This window comes from Bactrocera latifrons, unplaced genomic scaffold (genome assembly GCF_001853355.1).
Source record: "Bactrocera latifrons isolate USDA-ARS-PBARC rearing strain unplaced genomic scaffold, ASM185335v1 scaffold_87, whole genome shotgun sequence".
In the NCBI taxonomy this organism is placed as follows: Eukaryota; Metazoa; Arthropoda; class Insecta; order Diptera; family Tephritidae; genus Bactrocera; species Bactrocera latifrons.
In genome coordinates this window covers 657,172-678,225 of record NW_017537567.1, presented here as the reverse complement: position 1 = coordinate 678,225, position 21,054 = coordinate 657,172, and the positions used below count along the sequence as shown (strand labels likewise).

Sequence of the window (21,054 nt, the reverse complement as noted above, 5' to 3'; positions counted from 1 at the left end):
TCATAGTAATGTCTTCCTATTCGATCCGATTTGGCAAATTTTCACTTAAAATTTCCGGAGGTCAAGTTACACGCTGCATTTCGTATTATTTTTGAAGCCTGTGCTATCTAATAACAGATATAATTTGATTATAATATTAAAATAGAGTTTTGAAGAAAGCATCATCGTTAACTGATTCCGCTATGGCTTCCTCAAGAGAAGACAAACTGTTGAAGGTAAAACGTGGATTGATGACTATTTTCATTGTTCAAGTTCAGATTATTTTTTTCCACTAATTTGGTAGTGCTGATCACGAAATTATACCTCATCTTATTGTATCACGTCAGGTTTTTTTTTATTTTTTGTGTACGAGATTTAAGTTCTTTAGAATGCAGTCCTGCGCATAATTAGTAAAATTCTGGTGTTTTCGTGTTTAAAATAGTAAAAACTTGTGGCTCAAATACAAACAACTTCAAAAAATTTTCATTTGTCGGCCGTGTAACGTTATGGCGTCTGCATTTTGGGAATAGCATAATATAAGAAGAATATAGATATATATAGAATGATTTTTATTGACTACCTTAAAAAAGAAGAGCTATCAATAGGGACTACTGCAAAGCATTATATCGCGGTTTGAAGGTCGAAATCGCCGAAAAACGGTTGCCTTTGAAAAAACAGAAGCTCATGTAATGTATGTACTACATAAGTTGTCAAATATCTCGATCCCGCTTTTTGCTCTTCATTCAATGCTTTATAAAAAAGTGTTACAGAGATCGGATTTAGTTTAAATATGCGCCGCTTCGTTCGATAATCTGTTTCCATTTAGACGGCAACTTCATAATACTCCGCTCGTAGCAGCCCCCTACTTATTTGAGAAGAACTCGGAGAACCTCTTTTGAGTTCAACTTTACACCAACAAGGGATTTTGCCATTGACAGGAACAGGTGGTAATCACTTGGCGCTATGTCCGGTCTATCCACCATATCCACCATATATGATAAAACTTCCCATCCGAGCTCCCGTAGCCTCTGACGAGTCATCAACGAAGTGTGTGGTCTGGCGTTGCCCTGTTGGAACATTACACCTTTCCTGTTGGCCAATTGTGGATGCTTCTGGTCGATCGCCTACTTCAAGAAGTCCAGTTGTTCGCAATAGATGATAGAATTAAGTGTCTGGCAATATGGGAGCAGCTCATAGTGGATGATTCCCTTCCAATTAAACCAAACACACAGCAAAACCTTCCTGGCCGTCAATCCCGGCTTGTCCACTGTTTGGGAGGATTTACCGGCCTTCGTCCACAACCGTTTTCACCTGATATTGTCACATGCGATCCATTTTTCGTCGCCAGTCACCATCCGCTCCAAAAAACGGGTCGAGTTCGTTCCGTTGTAACAGCATATCGCAGGCGTTGATTCGGTTCAGAAGGTTTTTTTGCGTCAAATCATGCGGCACCCAAAAGTCAAGTTTTTTTTTGAATCCACCCTTTTGCAGATGATTTCAAATAGTTTGGTGACTAGCATCCATCTTCTGGGCGTTGTCACGAGATGCCACATGCCGGTCTAACTCGATGTTTTCCATGATTTGATCGGTATTCGTCGTCACAGGTCTTCCGCCGGCTGGCTTATGGTGTCCATGGTGTCGTTTTCATTCGGCCTGAATCATAGAAACCTTTCGTCCCCTGTTCAAAGTGATACGGTACCATCCCCCAAAACACCATTAATCTCACGGAACGAAGATCGAACCATTATAGCTTACAGCTGCTATTCAAACTAACCTATCCAAATCAAAATGAAATCTTCATAGAAGATACTTTCTTTTATTACTTGAAGTTGTTATATCAAACGAAATGGTTAGTAATAGCTAGCAAAAGCTCCACTGAATTCAAGCCGTTGGATGGTTACTTCTTCAGACTTAATTTTACATACCATATAATTGCTATAGGAAATGCTAATATGAAGGTTATTATAGTTTAATGCAACCGAAGTTAATGCTTTTTCTTATACTCTAATCTACTTAAATGCTCCAAATGCCATGAATAGAATAAAGTTCGGGCTACTTGCTATGAGGCTTCTAAAAAACGCTCAACTGAATGAAAAAGCTTTCAACGATTTATATATACATATATGTATTAGTATGTTGCGGCAACAACCATATAGGATAGAAACACATTGCTATTTTTAATGGTTTCTTTCTGAATTATTGAAAGCCGCAACAAAGCGAAGCAGCCACTTGGAAAAATCGTGATCTCACAAAGAGTTATTACTTAGTTACTGCAACCAAATGAATTGCGAGCTTATTTGTCTTCGACCACCAACAGCACTGACTTAACTCACTTGACAAATCACCAAACACTCAAGCCGCATGGTTGTATGCCCCAATGTGTCACATTTAAAATATAGTTTATGCACATGCTGCAACGATAAATGCGTCAGTGTCGATATGTAGAACTTTAATTAACTCTAAATTGCATGCTATCAATAAATAAATAAATAAGAAATCGGCCAATAAAAGGTGAGCTCGACGAAAAATGCCGACACACGGAAATTCCGCCACGCTTAACAAGCGCAAAATTCATAATAAATTGCAGCGTCGCAAGCGGCTAGCTAGAAAAGCCGCAAGGGGAGGGGAAAGGGGAGCGGAAAAACTGTCACGCATGCGTAGCGAACATTATAAATGCATGTGGCAAGGTGTTTGTGTGTGTGTGAATGTATGTATGTACATATGTGCCATTGTGTTGGACGCGCGAATCCGGTATCGGATCGCGTCAAGGCGCGTGCGCCACCAAACGAGTTAATTCGCAATGCATAATTTGCAAGTTGCTGCCGCTTATAACAACGGCTGGCGCACAACACAACCTACACAGATGTGTGTGTGTGTGTGTATTAGTGCTGGTATATAACTGTGTACACTTGTCTCGGCGTTTCTGCACTCGATTTTACATGTTTTCTGCACCTTCCTCTATGCCCCTGCTGCTTTAATTGTATAGACTATGTTGTTGYTGTTGCCATTGTTGTTGTTGTCATCTGCGGCATCTGTAGATCATTGGCGCATCAATGTCAACCGTGTTCGTTTACATTATTAATGGCGAAACTTTCACGTGTTGCAGCAACCAACTGATTGCAGGCAGGCACTACACGCTCATACATGCTTATCTTCCATATATGTACATGTATAACTGTATATACTTATGCTGCGTGTGTATATTTACACATTCAGACGCATTCCACTCTATGCTATCACAAAATCATCAGCATCAACTGCAGCGGCGTATGGTGAYGGCAAAAATAACTACAACAACAACAAGGAAAAATATCGGTAACAACAACAAGAATCGTTAACAACTACAAATATCGTTGACAACAACAAACAAAATTCGTTAACAACAACAACAATAAATATCGCTAACACCAACAACAATGTCTATCTGGTGACAACTACAATGACGTGAAGTTGCGCACGCGCCGTCAACTGCTTTTTTATTGGCTATGCAACCGGCTCGTCATCGTCATCGTCGTCGTCTGCGTCGTTGTGCTGATTAGCGATCAGCGATTACAACGCTTACAAGGCAATCCGAAATGCATTGTACGCCGACGATTTGGTTGTAAATCAAAATTGCCTTTTAGACAGGCGTTGTAATTACAGGCAACTTTAAACACATGCATAAACCATACTAAAGTATCTGTATGTAAGCCTATATAATTAATTAATATACACATACTTTTTTTTCGTTTAATATCTTAAATACTTCTGCCGTTTAGGTAATTGTAGTTATGGCATTATTGAGTTTTAAGTTTTACTTTATTTAGCGCTTATAAATAGGCCCTTAAGATTTCTTTTTTTCGTCACTGGTTTTGTTGGGCTGCTTTTAAATACTTTCATCAGCTGATTTCAAAATCTCGATTTATCGCTTGGGTAATCCAAAGCAAGTTCCAAATTTAATTCATGATCGGTTTGCAAAATGTTGCTGTTCAGAGATTAGTATCATTGTCTTCGATCCTAATGAACTAGCATCTCCTTTCAGCATAACATCCATTGCTAAGTTAATTACCTATTTAGGAACTATTAATGGAGAACTGAGCGAAGAAAACAATATTTTCGATTAAAATAAATTCGGCAGTTTGAGTAGGAGACTTTGGGCGAAGGAGAGTAGTCATAACGTTATTACTTTCTTCCAAAGTAATTTTTATATAATCATCAAGCAATTGCTCTTTATCGCCCTTGGTCCTTACATAACGTGCTTTATTGAACCAATGCAATATATAGATAGATGTTTGAAGTTTATTTCAGCTGTAAGTTTTATACGTTGAATTTTGCACCAAGTTTGTAACATCCAGAAGAAAGAGTCGCAGATCATCTAAAATACATAAATAAAGGATTAGCGTGACCAGCGGAGTTCCTTTTATCATGTCCATCTGTCTGCTTCTCTCTCTGTCTGTATAAACAATTACTAGTTCATGAGTTTTTTAGTTCAATCTATAATTGACACGTGTATTTCCAACAAAGCCACATATTTGTTGGAATCGCCCATATCTCGCCATTACTTGTAACTACTATATATTATTTGACAAGTTATCTTCTCGAAATTTATCAGGGCTTATTGTACAAAACAATGGTATAATTTCCGAAGAAGCTATTCAGCTCAGTCCACTATAGCGTATAGCTGCCATACATACTTACCGATGAGAAACAAGACAAAGATCTTCCTAAAAAAAACTTTTTTCTTTTTAAGTAGATTTACTTCGACTTGAAGGATTTTATACAGGATTTGTCCCGAAAGTAATAGTTCTGAGATGATTTAACAAATTTCTTGAACCAATCGTTACAATTCTTTAAAAACTTTCAAAATAGGCTCCTTCTGTGTCGATGCAGTGCTGCCAGAGCGATTTCAAGCATTGAAGATTTCACAAAAGGCATTCTCCGGAATAGCATTGAGAGCCGAGGTGCATGCTACTTTCATCGCTTGCTACAAAATGCTTCCTTTCCATCTGCCTTTTCAGGCAAGGGAACAAAACAAAGTTCGGGAACCACATCTGGGCAGAAGGGCAGCTACGGAAGATTTGGGATGACGGCCTTGGTTAGGTAGCTGTTCACATGAAAGGCGGTGCGAGCCGGGACATTGTCGTGGTACAACTTGTAATCGGCTGCGATGTCTTGTCGGATCCGATTGACACTTCTTTTGAGTCTCTTGAAAACTTCCACGTAAAACTTGGTGTGGACGGTTTGTTTAAGAGGAACAAGTTCAAGGTGGACGATGCCTTTGATGTAAAAAAAGGTCTCTGAGCACGATCTTTTTCAGCAACCTCTTCCAGGCTCTCCAATAAGAGTGGTGCCACTGAAACAAACCACTTCTTGCGAAAAGAACATCTGGGTAAGCCTGCTTGATCATATCACACGTCTCTGTCGAAGATTTACCGAGTTTCGTACAGAATTTAATCGCGTACCTCTGCTCTAACGAACGTTGCATTTTCGGCTTGCATCACTCACAGAAACACGTTGCGCGAAAATGTTTGCCTGACTCTCCAGGTGCTCGGAGAAAACTGAACAGCCGCGCGTTCGTTAGCTGGGAACGTCCTCTGTCGAATTCAGTTGGTGCGCGCACGCTCCGAAGTACAGTCGCGGCGGAAGAAAATCGGTCCTATTATTTTCCGGATCCTGTACCTTACCACGAACACAAGTTTTTGAGTAGCACAAAATAGGCAGGGAACGACGCAAAGTAATAGAATACTTGTCTCTTGCAATTCATCGGAAAATTTAAGGAAACTGACGTAGAAAAACGTCATGTGCCACACATTTTGGTTAATGTTTTTTATATGAAGTGTGTCAACGCCAGGCTCTTAGCAAAAGATGTGAACACTCTTTAGTAACATAGAGTACAATCATCAAACGCTTCTTTACTGCTGACTGTATGTGGTTTTATGAAGATGACGTAGAGTCCATTCAACAATCCTGCGCACAGTTCTAAAACTGAGCCGAAAGCAAAAAAAACACGTGAAAACCGGTCAAAAATCAAGATGATGCTTCTGGTTTTCTTTGATTACCGTGGTATGTGCGACCATTTGAATTAGTTCCATAGGCTCGAAGTAGTAACAAATATGCAATTTATGTTTTATGTCATTCTGATGAAAGCATTGGACGCAACTTCCCTACTGTGTTGCTTTTCATTATTTATAATCCCGTCAAAACCTTATATTTAGTATACAAATATTTCAAGAGTATAATTTCAAGTATTCCTTTAAAAGACTGTCAGAAGTCGATTTTTTGTTTTTGTTTTTTTTGTATTTTTTACGTGTAGATATTCCGATTTTGCAGTCCTGTCACCGCGGGCACCGATTTCGAAACGAGCAAATTAGTATAGTAAGACATTTCTTCGAAGATAGACGATCGGACTTACTTTACACCTGATCATGTTGTTCGCTTAAGTACTTCGATTCGTGCAGTCAAAGGCCAATCAAGAATAAATATGCTAAAATAGTAATGATTATAAAGAGACACAATACATAAAACCAAAATAAACGAAGCTCGAAATAAAATGCGGATAATAGTGTATGTCAGCAATTTGCATGTCGTGTGTCGCGAACGCTCCACCGCCGCAGCGGCAATTAGAGCCATGGCAGCAACAACAATTCCACGGCACTTTGTCAACAACAATGAGTGCAAGCGCATGGAAGTGAACGACGACATCAACACGATCGCTAGTCAGCGCAATCAACGCGGCTGTCATGCGGTCCGGGCGTTGCTGCCGCCTTATCAGTAGCGTGCGCAAAAAGCTTCTGGCACTCACGCGTCGCAACGCATCACCCGTCTTCGCAGCAGCCGCCGTGGCATGAGCGGTACACACAGCGCGACGTTAATGTGGTGGCGTACCAATGCCGCAATGCCATTCATCTGCCACCAGGCATGCGAATGCCAACGGCAGCAGCGATTAAACCGGTCAACGGTCAGTGAGTGAAACATGACTTTTGGCCGGCCAGTCAGTGTGTCTAAGTATGTGCGTGTGTGTGTGAAACTAAATTACAAATGTATGGCATATGAATGAAGCAATAACGTTGACAATGCAACCTGATACTCTGCGGCATGGTGTTGCAAATCCTTGTTGGTGTCTGCTGGCTACTCTCTGTGTTGCGACCGCAAAATTGATGCTCATCAGCTTTTCAACTTGCCAATAACAATAATAATGATATTATGTGTGTTTTGTTGTAAGGGAAGAAATTGCTTTTCGGTGGCTCTTACAGTGGCTTTTGAGGTGTTTCAACCGTCAGCGTTGACAACTTGCAAAGGAATGTGCACTACTGTTGCACGAAGTAAGTTGATAACACACTGCTACAATTGTGGGCTAAATTTGAAAGCATTGAAACGTTAAGGATTCGAAAAAATTTCAGTATTTTCAGATAATTTTTCAAACACCTTCCCAACACTCCTTATAGAAACCATTGTCAGTAGAATTGCACCTCTTCTAAACTGTTTATTTAAATGGCTTGTTGTTGTTACGGGTATCTACTCACCGTTAGCATGTCAAGGGTTAGATAAGTTCCTGTCGCTGTCATCCAACGGTAGACCCAAGAAAGTAGTTCTCCTACGTACCATTGATGAACATGTTTTTAATATTTTTTGTAGATTATGTGACCATTTGCAGCATTTTTGGTAATCATATTTTCCCTAATTATAACTCAGTATATGTTATGAGCCCTTCCCATATCAGCACTGCCAAATTGCAGAAAACTTAGTTTCTAAGGGAGACTTTAGGAACATTATGAAGAGTCCATCTATCCTAACCACAAGCTCGACGGCACATTTGAAACATTTATTTGGATATTGTTTCATGGGCTTGGTAAATAATCTATACCAAATTTCGTAGAAGTATCATCTCAAATAAAAAACTTTTCCTTAAAAAGACTTGAATTTTGATTAATAAATCTGTATTAGAGCTGCATCCAATAGTGCACCGATATCGACGTCACGCTAATAATTTATAACGGGTTTTTCAAACGAATGAAATTCTTTTTGCCTTTGAAAGTACATTCGATGCCATTACGTAAGGAACTCAATTTCTTCTGCTTGACCACCACCGGCACGCCTGCAGAAGTCCAGACGCTGAACCCTTGACGGGTTTCAAACATAAATCGGCCGATACTGCTGCAGTTTCATGTTCGATATTCGTACGAAGTCCATCAGTCGTCACTGGCTTGTTGACGTATACCGTAAGTCGCACGACCGAGGCGACCAATTGACGGGGCCATTTCATGAGAAAATATGTTCACCAAATTTGGTTTTCATTAAATGGATTGTGACATTCGCTGTGTGTCTTGTGGCGGCGTCTTGTTGAACCATATGTTGTCCAAGTCCATGTCATTAAATTTGGGTCAAAAATATTTGGTTATCAATGAGCGGTAGCGAATCCTATTTACAGTAACGTGAAGGCATTGATCATGATGGAAGAAGTACGGCTCAATGACGCTGCCGGCCCATAGACTGCACCAAACCGTAATTGTGTTGGGATGCAATAACGAAGTCATTCAGCCAAAAATGAGCCTCATGAAGATGATTTTTCAATGAAAATCCGGACCATTTGTTCTCAAGTTGTTCCCGGCCCAATTGACGAAAATATGACCATTCCGGTGGTCTAGCGACCACATCTTAGGTTACATCAGGCTAAATTAATATTCCTCTCGCAACTCTTCATCTCCAGATCTTTTAAAGAATCGTCCATTTTAAAGAACAACCTAAAAGACAGTTTCTAAGAACAATATCCAACGTTATGTGAGTCAAACTATATGACATATCCCTGGTCAAATCAGGTTATATCACCATTCCTGGGTGAGCATAACTTCTTTTTCATGGTAAATAATACCCACTTTCTTGACGGAGTAACACGTATGGAGCAAGTGTATAAGGTGTTTTTTTAGCGCGTTTATGACAAACAAAAGACATTTAGGAAATTTTATGGAATTTATTATAAGAGCTTTCTGTTAATACGACTGGATCTTATCATCAAATTAGGTTTAGCCAATAATTTTTCGTGCTAAGAACACCAGCTAGCTTTCTTTCTCAGAACACAGGGACCTGGAGAGTTTCTTTGGTTATATTCGAAGGGTTCTCATCTCCAATATAAGTATGAGGTGTTGCATCAATATAAATGTCAAACACCTGTGTCCACTTTGACAGCTATCACTCCCACTGCTCCAGCTCTAAAAACCCACCTTATTTTATATGACGTACATACATATTTCCACATAAACTCGTAATTCAACACAAACAAATAATGTGTGCAATTGTTTCTGGACATATTTGCATGTTATCGGCCGCTCACTTTGTCACATGGAGCGCTCGTAAGCTGAAGCTCGTAAGCTTGGTTGGCGGCTGCTCCTCACTATTTGCTTTCATCATCGCGTTTTCACTCTTGTTTTTCTTACCTGCGTTACGGCTTGCCGTTATATTTTTGGATAACTCGATTTTCGTGCCCTGCGGCAAGGCAACTTCTTATTCATGACCAGCATGTGCAGCCGTGCAGCCGTTTCATTGGCAATGAATTGTTGTTTCGTGTCCAGTAAATTAAATTAAATTGACTAATTTGCTTTGCGAAAAGTGCGGGCAGCAGCCACGCGCCGTCACATCACTACAAATTGGTTTCTCCAATATTTCGCATTGTTTTATCGTGAATTTCAATATTTTATTATCGGTTGCGAGTTACTGTAATCCTTCTTCATGGTGCTGCCATTGGTGTAATTGATATTTTCTACTAATTGAAATTTTGCCTTTAAAGTGAGAGTCGGTAATTGGTTTCGAGTTCTTCGTGATGTTTCCTACTGCCTTTGCTGGAAAATATTAAGATCTGTGTCAGGATTTTTGCCCCTAAAAGGAAGCTCAGAAATGCATATTTGTCATTCTGTAGGAAGTTAGCGAATTATCGTCGATTAAGCTTGGTTTTCATTCGTTAATCAATAACCTCACATATCCTCACATTTCACCTGGGAGGGAAGGTTTCAAGTCAGTCGCAGTAGAACTCTCAATTCGAATTGTATTAATCGGTTAATATTATATTAATATAAAAAGTTACAAACCGGATGTTCAAATAATTGATTTTCAGGACATTCGAATAATTTTAAGAGCCCTAATATATAGCACTAACAGTTGGGACCAAAGGTCATCCACATCATTCAGAAACAAAAATGCCCATGAATCGTAGCATTTCATTTTTAAAGGAATATGGGTTTTTGATTTCTTCTGCCAACTAAGTTAAGTAAAAGATTTATGATGTGCGATCTGTTCGAGATATTTCACGCTCTTTGTATTCTTATTAACCAAACTGCGCTCAACCAACTTCTATGCTCTGCTGCAGAAATGTAACGACTGATTTTTTTTTTTTTTTTGTTTTTTTTGTTTTTTTTGTTTGTTCCATATAATTTTTTGTATAAATCACAATTAAAGAAACAAATTTTCGTGGAAAATTAATATATTTTTTCTTACTGTACTATTTTTCCTTAATCTGGCAGCAGTGTTTATAATTACGTGGCTACCAAAACACATGGAAAGGTGATCAAATATATAATAAAGTATAATTAAATATGCAAATTTTACATTGGGGAGCACTTTTTATATCAATACTTACATATCTTCTCACATATTTTTCCTTACTTTGCTTGCATCAAAGCACCACATATTCTTAAAACAATGCACCAATTAAGGAAACAAATACAACAACATCATTTTTTACAAACTAAACGACATGCAGAATACTTCTTCCGCCTTGCAGTACTCGCTTGTATGTTTGTATGTATTTATGTGTATGGTGGTTTGGCTAACAAGCCTGCCTCCCCTACATTTTTGCTATTTAAACGCCTACCGTTCAGCCGCCTCATACAAACTGCCACATTATCTCAATTGTGGAAAAATGCCAGCAAAAAACAAAACTCGAAACAGAATCAAGTCACAGCAAAAAATGCGTGTCCCTTGCACGCACATCGAACGGAACGAACACGCTTCCCGCCGCGTTGATGAATGACTGCCTTGCAATTTATATGCACAACACACACACACACATACTTACGTATATACTCTTATACACCTGTATGCGGATTGTCTTTGCACTTGTTACACCGTTGCACTTTCGCTGTTCATGCTGCCCCTTTCCGCTGTGGCACGCACGCGAATGCCACATACCCGGTTCAGCCGTCGAGCCGTCCCTACACATCCTTACATTGTTGTTAACATTGTGCGAGCGTATAGCGCATTCTTATGATTTATATCGTAAAAATTACAAAATTATGATTTATGTAGGTCAGTTCAAGGGTGTAGCAGCGCGGCACAGCGCCTGCCTGTTGCCGTTGCAATTAATTTCAAATTTCAACAAGTTGCAACTACAAATATCACCAATTAAATGGCGCTGGTGAAATGTTCGCCTAGCTAGACCCGGTAATTATGTGGTTAGATGGAATGGATGAATGTCAGGTTAGCACACATATATACATATATATACACATTCATACCAATACACACACATACGAGTCCACACATCCATAAGAGTACACTCATCCAAATGCGGTGCATCAGCCTGAGATTGGCCGTTATCATATGTGGGCTAGCCATTCAAGCATTTATGTTGTCATTCCTCCGTATCCATTCGCATGTAGATTGCAGCATCTAATAGTTTCTAGTCACGCACACGCACAATGTGGCTGCCTCGCATTTGTTGCACGTGCAAAAACTAATCGTTTTTCTTTCGTGCGCTGCACTTGCACTGTCAAAATCTCTGATTTCATTCACAAATGCCAATTAGCTGGCGAAATTGGGCTGGTGAAAGAGATAATTTCATTTTTACTGTGAAAATGCAATTGATTATAGTAATTATTGCTATTGGTTTTGTAATTTAAAATTTCACTTATTTAGGTTGTACTTATTCGTACTCTGCGTGCAAAAAAATACGCTTGGTAATATTGTAATTCACGATGTTCTGGATATTTGGGTCACATTTTTGTTAATAATTGAACTAAAATTAGTAAGAAGTAAAAGCCTAAAACCTACATATCTATTTAGTTTAGTGTCCAAAACGATATACTACAATTATTTTAATTTATTCAAAAAAAATAACAGATGGCAACTCTGCCTTGTTTAATTGTGGGGTTAAACATATAACGATTATTTGAAACCGGCGGCAACCTTTTCCAAAATATTTTTCCATAAGCTTTTTATTTAAATGTTGAGTTAGCTAATTTAATTATTATTATATTTGGAACAGGTGGCAATCCCTCTTAAATATATTTTCATCTGAAAGGCTTCCTCAAGTTCTTCAGCTTAATTTTGGTTTAATAAATTTAATAATTGCTTTGAGACAGCTGGCAACATTTCTTAAAAATTTTCGAAATATAAGTCTTGAATATTTATTTATTTCAAAATATGTGGTAACCTTTCAAAATTTTGTTTTTGCTCTCTGGCTTAATTCGAGGTTTAAGAATTTAATGATTATTTTAAATCAGATGGAAACCCTTTTAAAAATATTTTCCCCTATAAGCCTCTCCTGTTTTGCTCAAGCTCGTTTACTGAATTTTAAGTTAATTACTTTAGTGATTAATTTGGAACAGGTGGCAACACTTGCTAAAATATTTTCAAATGTACATAACGTCTTCTTTAGACTCATTTGCAAAATTACGAGTTAGTTAATTTAATTATTATTTAGAAATAGGTGGCTACCCTTCCAAAACACATAACTAGTTTCATGAGTTCAGCTTAACCAATATCTTCTGCTTAGATTTGTGTTAGCAAAATTAATAATTATTTTGAAACAAGTGGCAACCCTACTTAAAAATGTTCTCTTATAAGCTTTATTCAACAATTTTATTTAGAAACCCATATTACTACATATTTTTTTCTTAGTTACTTAATAAATATACATTTTCAAGCAGTTGGCAACCCTTAAAAACTCTGTATTTTAAAACGGAATTTTTAAAATTGCATTACAGTACATAGTAATTACAGTATTTCTATTAATTTATTACGAAGCCTAAGAGCTTTCACTTCAGAAATTCCCCGATTTCGTTGACTCTCACAAACTTTATGGACGAGACTGCGTTAATTGACACGCTTGCTGCGTTATCTTTATTTTAATTGGAGTCCTCATATGTCAGTGTCGCTGGACCCTCCAAATTTGCTTCGGGATTATTTTATGTTCCAGCAGATGCTATTTTTTTGATTTTTTCACAATTCACAGCATTAAAATACACGAATTTTTAAATAAATAAAAATGTGTCTAAATAAGGAAGATCTTTTTTTTTTTAATTTTATACTATATAGGAATCCAGGATAGTAAAATTATATCCTCACCGGTTCTAAAATGGTTCAAAACTGATGCTATACCTAATGAAAACACATCTTATTGCCATGTTATTGGGAACTTTAAATACTCTACGACATAATTTAAAATTAAGATAAACATTTTCCTTTCAGGATAATTTGTTCGCGATTTTTTTTTAACCCATAAAGTCGATAGTTTAGTTGAAAACTTAGCCTAATAACCATAATATAACTACATATACATATAAATTACTGAATAATACACAAATTATTTTGATATTATAAACGTTTTTCTTTTATTTATTTATTTATTTATTTATTTATTAAATGAAAAATAATAATACAATTATTATCTTACGGAGTAAGAAGCACTAGCTGCCAGGGCTTACGGCTTACTGCTCTAATTATTATATACGTTTTTCTTTACAGAACTAAAATTTTCCTTAAGAACAAACAATAACAATTTTCTCCCAGCTTTTCGAAAAAATCATCGCTTAGAAAATAAATATAAATTCTTTGGAAGGAGATACATATATTACATAAATGTAAGTATTTATGCAGTTACGGCTCTACAAGGCCAAAATACAATTTTTGCTTATTTAATATATAATGACCTACATATATTTTTGTTATTTATTCGTAAATTTGTTTTTGTAAAAAATAATTATTATTTCACTCCTTGCTGTTATAACCTGTATATACCTTAGTAAAATGAAAACACATATTTTCTTTATATACATACATATACGAATATTATAATTATATTATAATTACTTACCATAATACAACTATAAATATGCACACACATACCTACGTAACAATTTTACTAATCAGTAACCGGTTCTATTTTTTAGGCAATCAGAATATCATCAAATCTCAATGCAGCTCTGTGCCTTTGTTTACATTCGCGTTGTTGTGACAAAACCGCTGCGAACAGGTGTAGCAAAAGGACGAAATATTTCGAAATAGTGAATTATTGTTTAATTTAAAATTAAATTTAAGTGTTAATTAGTGAAATTCGGACATTTAAGTGTTTTTGAGTCGATCGTGTGCCGTGATAAGTGTTTTTCGCGAGTTGGGCAAATGTTTTGTGCGCACTATCGTTTTTGCTCGGTTTGTATGGCGAAAAGTGTCGCGATCCTTGTAAAATAAAGCGTAATAATGATAAGTATAATAAGTGTGTAGTAAATATGTGAAAAAAGTGTGTGTGAGTGTAAATAATTTGTGAAAAGTGTTTTAAGTGTAGTGCATGTTGTGGAAAATTGGAAAATTTGCAGTAAATTGCGTCGTTGCAGTAAACAGTCCTCGAGTGCTCGTGTGAACACGGGCCGCTGGCTCTGCGTTATGTTCAGATGCTGCCGTGTTTCGCAAAGGTTGGTTTAATCATTTTGTTTGATTTGTTTGTATTTGTATTTTTAACTAGTGTTGAGAATGATTATGCGTTACGCCAGGTGATCACTGCATTTGTATGTACATGCCTACATGCATACATAAATACATACGCATGTATCGAGGAAGAATGTTGATATTTCTTTTAAAAATGACGCTGACGCCATAATGTCAGTCATAGATGCGATTTTTACGGCATAAAAGTTATATGGCAGCTATATGATATAGTTGTCCAATCTGAACAATTTCAACGGACATTGTATCATTGCCTTAGACAATAAACCCAAGCCAAATTTCGTAAAGTTAGCTCCTCAAATGAAAAACATTTTCATAAAAATACTTTATTCCGATCGTTAGGTTTGCATAGCAACTTTAAGATACAGTGGTCCGATATGGACCTTTCCGCCAAATTAGCAGCTTCTTAGTGATATAAAAAAAACGTGTTAAAAGTTTCAGATCGTTATCTTAAAAACTAAGGACCATTTCGTCTATATACAGACAGACGGACGGACGGTAAATGTGCTAGCCAATAGTTCAAGTGGAAATGTGACAGCAGACCGCATTGTCTCAAAGCGCCAAAAGACTGATAGCAATATAGATAAATATGTGTTGATAGTATTTTATCATTTTTATAGCGTTGACAAATTGATTAGACACGACACAATTTGGACATAACAAACGGCAAGAGAGCCAAATCCGTCTGGTTTTCGTAAAGTATCTATGTAGACAGTATTTTTAGTCATTAAATAGTAAAGAATGCCGACAGCAATTCCGAGAATGCAAACAATGTAATGCATAAAATATTGCCATTACATGTAATTTAATAGAAGGCGGGATAAATATAAAGTGATTGAGACGGCTATTAGCATATAATCGCGTTTAAGTCCCCTAATTGGTATCCAACCACGAAGTAATACCTACCTCAGCAGCGTGTATTTGTACAATATATTATCATTCTTACATGCACTCTATATATGTATGTATGTATATGCACCCCTTATAGACTTTGATTGAATTCTTATGAGTAAAATGCGTGTGCAAACTTTCAATGAACGAATTTGCCGAAGCCAACCTTAACCGGTTTCCCAACTGATTAATTACACTCATTAACTACGCAGACTCGGCGAAAAAGAGGCCGCTTACCCAGTTAATAGCATTTAATTTTCTCCAAAGCCCAAATAGAGACTAAATAAATCGACTTAAGCGGTAACATGTCACACACAAATGATTGATGACGTCAGAAATTGCAACAGCCGCACTGCCGGCGAACTAACGAAGCGGGGGCTGGACTTGGTCGCGCAGCGTCACGTGCGCAGACAACAGAAGCTTTCTACGCGCTTGCCATGACGCTGGCCAAACTAAAATGCATTTGTGGCATGCAAAAGTGCGTGCAACCAACAGCCAGTGATTAAGGCAGTATGCAGCTACGCATGACTCGCGCTACATACGTATATTTGTTGTAATTATTGTATGTCATATACAAAAGGAAAATGTGTGTGCGTGCCAGCCAGCCAATCCACCAACTGTGGCAATGAAGCGCGTGTTGCAACGTGTAACTGCAGTTAAGGTTGGGTGGTTCAACTGGCAGCAAACTGTTGATGAACCTCGGGCTTCTGTTAGTTGCTCGCTGCCGATTGTTGGCTGATGAATGTTGGCGGTCGCTACCGCTGATGATGATGATAATGATGATGGGTATGGCGGTAACAGTGGTGAAATGCCGATTTATTTACTTAAACGGACCACCAACGAAGTTCGCAGCTCAGCACCAGAGGGATTTTTGTTGAAGATCACTTCAACATTTTTGGGCTGGTGATGATAATCAGCACGAGGCGTTGGTGTTGTTGTTGGCGTCCCTGCTATGCCACTGATGGTGCGTTTTGATGGAATACGTACGAAATTAATTTTTTGGTAATATATTTTATGCCGACACATATGCATGCAACGGCCGGTGCCTTGTGGGGGAATGTGTAAGCAGGGCATATTTATTAAATGGGCGTATGTGGTTCACTGAATTTGCATGATTGTGGAACTAAGTTGCGATGTAAAGTGGTGTAATATACCCTTCACTGAGTTCTCTTAAAATTTTAGTGTGCTATAAACTATTGAAAGATTTGATGAACTAGATTAGTAAATAGGATTGCTTCTACTCTTGGACCATCTAGTGCTGGATGCTTAGTTTTTATGCATTATCTCAGCACCTTTCTAATCTTACTATCTCGTTTCTACTATGCGCTCAAACCGTTTGGTGCTCTCAATGAAACTATTATTATGATTTTTATGGACAGCCATTCAAGGTTTATTGCGTGGAAGGCTCCAAGCTTTCCGTTCCCGGTTTGTGCTAGAGCTAGGCAGTCGCAGAGAAAGTGGAAAACAGTTAACTTATTCACTTCTAGCTTGCCGCTGCGACAAAAATATTATAGGCAGAATTCTGACCGTCCTTGGCCGTAAAAATATCCGGGTCCGTTCCGGTAACGTAGACCCGACTATCGTGGGAACGGTTGACTTTTGATCTACAGATCATATTGACATCGTACGCTTTGAGAACACAGTCATCAGCGCAGCATTTTCGAGCCCAGAAAGCGAAACGAAGTGGTTGGTCTTGTGGTGAAGAGGGCGAGAAAAAGTACCTGGAGTCGTCACACAAAGACACAACAATCTAAGCCTGGTGATCTGATAAAGAAAAACTCTTACCAATAGGTGCTATTCGGGAGTCGGTTAGCAATTAAAATGCAGATTCTTCTCTCATTGCATAAAAATTACGCTCCATAAGTCTCTTATCATTCCTGTGTTATTATATGGCGCAGAAAATTAAATGATGACTATTCAAGATGAGAGAACACTTGGAGTTTTCGAGAGACTCCGCAAGGTCTTTGCAGCCGTCCGCGTTAGCCACGTGTATCGAAAAAGCTGGAACCACGAACTGTATGAGTTCTGCCGCGGCATGAATATGTTTAAGCTTATAAAAACCCTGCGTCTGCATTCAAGTTGTACAACCCAAATGCTGATAAATTCCATTGCTAAGTGCTTCGATTGCACTCTTCCTTCAGTTGGTCATCAATGAATCTGGAATCGGAAGATCCATTCACTGGAACATCGACGACATGACCTAAAATGTTGTTCGCATGAAAGGCGATGTTCCAGCGAATAGAGCCTCATTGACCTTGCAAAAGAAAATAGGAAACCTGAAAGTTTTGTATGCTCGGCCCAGACCGCATCGCAGTTGTAGTGCCAAAAAAAAGAAATTATTCCCCAGAACTCTTCGGAGACTTTTCATTCTTACTAATATAACAACAATCACAGTGGAAACTGCTTATAATCTGAAGCATTTTACCTTAAAAGGTATAATGAAACCACTAACGGGGCAGCCATTAGCAATTTACATATAGAATAATTGTGTGCTGCCGCTTTTATTATTCCAAATATTGTTAAAAACCACTTTAACGAAAATTTTTTAGATTCTCGTTGCGATAAAAGGAAAGTAGATCAACTTTCTGAGACCTTTAACTTTGACTCAAAGGCAGCGCATCTTTAATAATGGGCGGTATTGAAAAAACGCATGCGCGAACAGTGTTTGTAATGCTCTTCATATGGGAATTAAGCAATTTGTAACTGCTGGCAATTAACAAATTGTTGCAAGCCTAAGTAGGGCGCACATGCGCATGCGCAGGCAGGAAAAAGAGCTACTGCGCCGCCGACTAAAGTGTATGGAAACACCCGCCAGCAACATGCAACTGCTGCTCAGGTGCATACAAGGTAGCAAATCAAACGCAGAGCATAAAAAAGTACACCCTCGGCATGTTGCATGTTACCGATGTTGCACACGCAAGTGAACTTAACCTTATCGGCAGCGGTTTTTGTATTGCTCGTTTTGCGTTTTTGCTGCTTTCTTTGCATTTTTTTTTTTTTTTTTTGTTTGTGGCTGTAGTCGATCTTGTTATGCCGTTTGAAATTGACGGCCACTAAACATATACTCTTCATAACCAACGGTGTGTGCTAGCAGGTCGATATCATTTCTTGCCTCTCGGCGTATCTCCCTACTTAGCACCACCGTCAGAGCTACTTAGCTGCAGAAACGGTCTCCTTTTAAGCATTTACATATCCCCATTTGACTTCGCTTAGCGTTGATGCTTCTTTGGACCAGTGATTGTGTCGTAAAATTCTAAATGGCCTACTCCACCGACACCGGATTGCTGCTATTAAGGCGTCCAAACAAGCAGCAGCAAATGCCACATTCAAATGACGAAAGCCGTAGTTCTGCTTCCGCATTTCTTTGCATGTGAGGTCATTGTGCACAGTGTTTCGAGATTTTATATTTTTACTAAAAAGAAAGAAGAAGATTGAAAATTCAAATTCTTATAATTACCATCTGCTCTGGCCGTGACCGTTTTAGTGACCCGAATAGATTAGTAGTCTTCCTGGCGGAAAAGACTTCTGCCTGAAATCACTCCCGGCGCCAACCTTTTTAGCAATTTTTGATCCGTCTGTGGATATGTTGAATGCTCCGCTGGTGGATTGCGTGTCCCTACACCATCCACATTCTTTAAGCATGACTTGAAACCTTCTCAGCCAGATAAAACAGGAAGATATGATATACATATACATATGTTTATGAGTATATACCTTCAACCATGACTTAATAAAATTGGCTAGCATGTAATCACCAGGTCAAGACTACAAAACATACGGAGTCACAACCTCAAATTTTCAAAGATTGCCCATAAGTAATAAACAAATATTTTATTTATTGTAGCTGCATATATAAGCTCCACTCTTCTTAGGCCAGTTTCATTTCATTGTACCTTCTCATCGCATCTTCTAAACAGTTAAGTAAAAAAATGACAATGCTTTTCTGGTAAGCACTGCCGTGACCAGGATTCGAACCTGGGTTACTACGGCCACAACGTAGGGTCCTAACCACTAGACGATCACGGCTGTTGGAAGCTTGTCTCAAACTTCATTAGTATTCGTGTTCAGCCAACAAAATATTAGTTCATATAAGAAAACCTCTCAATATATTCACCAATAAAACTCGCTCTACATACTCGTAAGTGTCTACTCCCATTAAAAACAAGGCAACCACAAATCGTTTAAGTCTAACTTCAAGCATAGAAAATTGAATTGCAAAAGTGAAAGGCTGTAGAGAAACAGATTTGTTGCGTATAGAAATAGACACAACGCGCTACTCTGCGGGAATAAAACATAAATAGCAAATTAGTTTATTACCGCTTAGTTACTAGAGACCAGGACTAGCAGTAAATCTACTTTACTTGTTGGTCTTACTCGATAGATCAATCAAAGTGAGTATGATTCTAACAAATTGTGTTCTCTCTTAACATATTAAAGGTCCCAGAAGGGACATTCAGAACTTCGAAGAACCGCAGTGAACTTTTTAATTAAAAAAAAAGTCAAAACAAAGTTGGAAGGGCGCCAACAGCTCTCGATAATTTTTTTTTCAGACTGCCAGAACACTGTGGGGTGTTTCAAGAGGAGTGACCTTTAAGCGAGCAGCATATGTATTTCCTCGAAGTGTGGCTTTATTATATAGATACGCATCTACTCCGTTAGCAGAGCAGCTATACCGGCCTTGAGCACGCTGAAGCTCAGAGCTAGTCAAGGATTGCATCATTAGCAGCATTAGTAAGTTTATTAAGCTTGGCTGGCTGCCTGGCCACAGCGGAATCTGTGAAAATTGTAAAACCAATGAACTTACTTGCAGTGGCACCCTTACCAAAATTTCATCAGAATAGAAACGAGCAGTCTTCTTGCACTCAGGCTTTGCATTCAAGTCCTTGCGCGAGCGCTACAAACGTTGGTCAGCTATTAACACTTGTTGGATACCGCTTATGGCTCAGTGTGGAACATAAAAGGTCCATTGAACTGCTAGCACTGTCTTTCTTCAGACTAAGCTTGAAGCATCATCGAACTCGACGAATTGGCCGTTATTGATATTAGCAGCCTCAACAAATATGTGGTATGCTCTGGGCGTTTTGTTGATATACGAACGTCTTTTTGATTTATTCGCGTCTCTAGCTCTAGCGCGTCCCTATCTGTACGAGTATGTGTGGGATTATTTGTGACCCCATCAAATCAAGCTATCTGTTTAAACCAATCTCTGTTAAACTTTACGAATCGTTACTAAAAGCCTTAACCCATTTTTCTTCTATCCAAATAATGAAGATTTAGGTAAAGTTAGCCAACAGTTCGAAAGAGTTTTAACTGATTAGATAGGTTAGAAGTAGAGAAATGCTATCTTCCATAACATTTAAGCGCATGAGCTCGACTGTCTTTTGCTTAGCTTAGCTGAATGTCTCCTTACTCGGGTTCGCTGGAAACATCGGATATTCTAAAGTTAATGAAACCGCAGATATTTTGCAATCCATGGTCTTATTTCGACTCAGTTAT

At 38.3% G+C, this 21,054-nt stretch overlaps 1 long non-coding RNA gene and 1 other non-coding gene across 2 annotated transcripts in view; one reads left to right on the top strand and one right to left on the bottom strand.

The window, feature by feature from the left end:
• Positions 1 to 14,123: 14,123 nt before the first annotated feature.
• LOC108977323 overlaps positions 14,124 to 21,054 on the top strand; it is a 106,824-nt gene continuing 99,893 nt past the window's right edge. Inside the window, exon 1 of the long non-coding RNA XR_001994025.1 lies at positions 14,124 to 14,636. This is a non-coding gene — a long non-coding RNA (uncharacterized LOC108977323). The remainder of the gene's footprint in view (positions 14,637 to 21,054) is intronic.
• Positions 19,513 to 19,584, bottom strand: Trnah-gug. Its single transcript has one exon. It is a non-coding gene; the product is annotated as a tRNA-His (tRNA).